The sequence below is a fragment of the Odontomachus brunneus genome, unplaced genomic scaffold (assembly GCF_010583005.1).
Source record: "Odontomachus brunneus isolate Ranch 3 - 2012 unplaced genomic scaffold, Obru_v1 Obru_scaffold_116, whole genome shotgun sequence".
Taxonomy (NCBI): Eukaryota; Metazoa; Arthropoda; class Insecta; order Hymenoptera; family Formicidae; genus Odontomachus; species Odontomachus brunneus.
In genome coordinates, this window is record NW_022639566.1 from 121027 (window position 1) to 126133 (window position 5107).

Below are 5107 nucleotides of genomic sequence, written 5' to 3' on the forward strand. Positions count from 1 at the left end.
TTCGTTTTGGCCTCAAACATATATTTATAGTTCATCTAAACATGAAGATATAGTAGAATGAACACAGATTTATAGTCACCATCTTATTATTCTATATATATGATAAAACACCTTTTGGGAATATAGTTACATGTATCTATATTTGCCAAATATTCCAATTGTATTGACTATATAAAATAATTAATTTCTCTTACCGTTCAATATTTGCCACCTTATTACTATAGTTTTTATTTCAAATAATTATAATTCTTGGTAAAAATTTTACACGGGTCAGTTATACTATACTTATATTGTAAATATTACAAATATTATGGTAACATTTACTATAAAAATTATATTCCTAACTATAACCTTGTTACTATGCCATTATAGTTCCAAATATCATACATTTTTCTCTCAGCGTGGGTACATCAAAGAAAGAGTTTTTTTCGAGAAATATGTTATACGCATTAGAGTAATTTACGAATATTGTTTTGAAGAATATATGTTATCTAATATGTGAGCTTTCTATATAATTTTCAATGGAAATTAAAATTCAATATTTCACTATAGTATATTCGCACCCAATTTTATCATATAAATTGGAGCAGTAATTGCGCTGTAATTTTTGCAAAAGGAAATCAGTGTCACGATAGCAATAGTTCTACATCGTTTTCATCCCTGAGTGAGGAATGCTCTATTTCATTTTTGTATGTACTTTCACCATACAAAAGCATTTTTAATTTGGTCAAGTCAATACGCATGTAGAAAGAACTAATCTTTGCTGAAAGATTCAGTGTCATGATAATAACTGTCTCTTATCGTTTTCCTCTCATATTGAGAAATGCCCCGCTTCATTTTCGCACGTATTTTCACCATGCAACGTAATATTTGTAGGAAAATGTCGTTGACGCGTAGTACTGATTGGATCAAATTAAAAACCCTTTGACATGATGAAAGTGCGTGCAAAAATAAAGCGGAGCATTCCTCAATATAAGGCGAAAACGATAAGGGACAATTACTATCCTGACACCGAATTCTTTTGCAAAGATTATTTCTTTCTACATGCGCCGAAAACATGCATGGTGAAAGTATGTACGCATGTAGAAAGAAGTAATCTTTACAGAAGAATTCGGTAATTTTGTTATGGTAGCATTTCCTTATTGTTTTCCTCTCATATTGAGGAATGCTCCACTTTATTTTTGCACGTACTTTCACCATGTCAAAGGGTTTTTGATTTAGTACAGTCAGCACGACGAAAGTTTTGCAGGGGTGTCGATATCACGTCAACGAGATTTTCCCACAAATATTACTTTGTATTGACTTGACCGAATTAAAGTGCTTTTATGGTAAAAGTACATGCAAAAATAAAATAGATTATTCCTCACTCAGAAATAAAAACGATGTGGAACTATTGTGACACTGATTTCCTTTTGCAAAAATTACAGCGCACTTACTGCTCCAATTTATAAGATAAAATTACGTGCGAAAATATAGTGATACATTGCTCAGTGCATAACTAAAATATTAGGACCTTAACTTAGTTCCCGCCCAAAAAATACTGAGAAAAAGCATTTATTGTAAAAAATTTATTTAAATTATTTCAATGAAAGTATTTTCCATCACTTTCTACAACTTTTTGCCATCTTTCTGGCAACTGGGCGATACCATCTCGATAAAACGATGTTTGTTTCGAAGCAATCCATTCGTCCACCCATTCTCGCACTTCTTCAACATTTCGGAAGCGTGTACCACTCAAGCCGTGCTGCATCGATCTGAACAAGTGGTAATCAGAAGGCGCTATGTCTGGTGAGTACGCTGGGTGAGGAAGAGTTTCCCATTCGAGCTGCGTCAGTGTTTCTTTGACGGTTTTTCCAGTGTGTGGCCGAGCGTTATCGTGTAAGAGAATAACTTTGCGCCTGTTACTCGCTATTGCTGGTCTTTTTCGCAACAGCTCATCATTCAATTTGTTCAATTGACATTTGTAGACATCGGCAGTAACAGTTTCGTTTGGTTTCAGCAGTTCGTAGTACAGCACTCCTTGCTGATCCCACCAAATGCAAAGCATTACCTTATGACCGTGGATGTTCCGTTTTGGCTGCGATGTTGATGGTTGTCCTGGGTCTACCCATGATTTTTTGCGTTTGGGATTGTCGTAGTAGATCCACTTTTCATCGCCAGTCACAATACGCCACAGAAAACTCTTCTTTTTTTGCCTGGCAAGCAACGAAACCGTGATATTGAAACGGTTGTGAATGGCACTTTCAGACAATTCATGTGGTACCCATCTTCCTTCCTTTTGGATCTTTCCCATGGCGTGTAAACGTTTGGAAACAGCTGCTTCAGTAACTCCTAGCTCGTTTCCAAGTTCTTGTAACGTTCGAGCCGAGTTTTCATGCAATAATGCTAGCAATTCATCGTCTTGGAATTTTTTTGGCTGTCCTGAGCGTGGTTTGTCATTGACATCAAAATCATTACTTTTGAATCGTCTATACCACTCTTTACATGTTGTATGTGATGGAGCTCGATCACCATAACCTTCTTCAAGTAATCGATGAACTTCTGCTACACTTTTTTTCAAATCAAAATAGTGCAAAAGCACATGTCGAAAAAACACTTTATCGCGTTCCATTTTTCACAAAGCAAAAGAAATTGTTGTTTAGGAAAATAATTGTGTATGCTGACTGAATGTTATCGAGAAATGTCGAAATTAATCACAAACTACCTGTTTCGTTAGTAATGACTACTAGAACTGTTTGCATTGCCATCTAACATTTGCGGGCGGAAACTAAGTTAAGGTCCTAATAATATCTAAAATAATATCTAATATTTAAAATAAATTGCAAATTATATAGAAAGCTCACATATTAGATAACATATTCTTCAAAACAATATTCGTAAACTGCATTTATGCGTAGAACATACTTCTCTAAAAAAAACTCTTTGATTCACCCAGTACACAAGCAGTTTGAAGAATTCATCAGAAAAGCAACGAAAGCCTATTTCGGAGAGAATGCGAATATCGGCGGGACGGAATAACGTGGTATTCACATTTATGTAACGTCTATGTGTAAGAAAATTGAAATGACAACGTAGCACGCACACTTGCATTCGTATATCTATATGTAGAAATAATGCATATATGAAAAAAAGAAAATAGCGGCATTATGTCAGCGCCTATTTGACGATCGTCTTTACTTGATAAATATCTATATGTATCTATATATACATGTATCTATATATATACTATATATATATACTATATATATACTATATATATACATGTATCTATATATACATGTATCATATATGTATCTATATGTATCTATATATACATGAAATCAGTAACATCGATAGATAATGATAACGTTTTCTACTTTTTGACGATCGCCTCTACGTTATCGACGCTTAGCGAGTTCGTCATCCACTTCAGCATCCCCTTAAGATAAATTGTAAGAACAATTAGCATTAAGTATATTTGAATTATAATTTTATGTTGTATATAGACTCGACTTTAGTGTAGCGAAGTGTGACTTTCAGAAATTTTTATATCTGCAACATATTTGGTTCGAACTGGAAAATTGCAACTCATTTGACATGAATATTTTGTTCCTGATCTAAATATATGATTTAGATATATAGCGTACAATTATAAGTTTTTTATACTATATATTCATCTTTTGATTCAATCTTGAAGGTATGTGTTTTATTTATGTTGTCGATACACAGCGAATGATGATTTTTATGCTGCGCAAGATATAAACTCATTTGAAATTATATTACTTTTTTCTTGAAATTCTATTTTACTATTTTACTATTGCATTCAAATTGGAAGTATGAACAAAAATTAAGTAGTGAGCAAAAGATTAGATTTCTTCACAAATTGTTTAAAAAATTAGATTTCAGCAGTAGTATAATGAGATTTTTAACAATTCTTATAATAATCATTAGTATAGTTCTAATTGAAATGGTATAATGTATTTATACATTGACATTTAATTCATATATGTTATGTGCAGTTATAAGCCTGTCAATTTAGGCATTCTTATTTTGATTCTGGAAAGTGTATGATTAAAATAAGTAATTAAAGCAGGATAAGAAATAATATAACTAGAAATCACATATCGCTACCATTGTAATCTAATATTTCAAAATATTTTTAATGTTTATTCTGTCCACAATAAGAATATGATAATGTAATACAAACGTAATACTCTAATAGCATCCTAGGAGTTTCATATAGATCTTCATAATATACAATACAAGTAATCCATTTGCTATTCAACATAGATTGTTAATAAGATGCATTAGAAACACATCAAAATAAGAATCTATACTATGATAGATAATTGCACAAAATGTATTCACGTGATGAATAAAATATTCATACAAAAAAAAATGACATCCTCCCAACTAGAAGCAAAGATATATTCAGGATGAGAATTGCTAGAAGTCTTATTACATTATTGCTGAAACATAATTTTTTTAAATGTCTGCTGAATATTTAATATTTGTTCAAATTTTTACTTCAAATATAGCATAATAGAACTGCAATAAGAAAACATTAACATTATTGCAAGTTGGTTTGAATATTGCTTAGTATAATAGTCATCATACACCATGTATCAAAAAGAGTAAACGACAGTAAAAACAGTAATAAGACACATAATTTCAGGAATAAAATTATAAACCTATAGTATAAGAGATTTACAATTATACACTATATATCAAATCATCATGAATAAAATATTCATGCACAAATGCGTTGCAATTTTCCAATTTGAACCAACTTGTATGTAAATGTATCGCTAAAAGTTACATTTTTCTAAACTGAAACCTGTGTATAATATATAATTACAATTTAAATGTATTTAATATTAATCGCTTTTGGGATACATATTAACGACAAGAAAATATGCATTCTATATAAAATCTGACATAGTAAAAGTTGACAAGTCCATAACATTATACAAGATTTTGATGGCAAAGACAATAATAATAAACACTGGCCCAAAAAAATCTCGTATTTTGTAAATGGATTTACTCCAGATGTTAGATTAGAGCTAAACATTTTTATAAATTTAATTATTCCTTTATAATGTCTTTTTATTCTTTTAAGATTTTTATT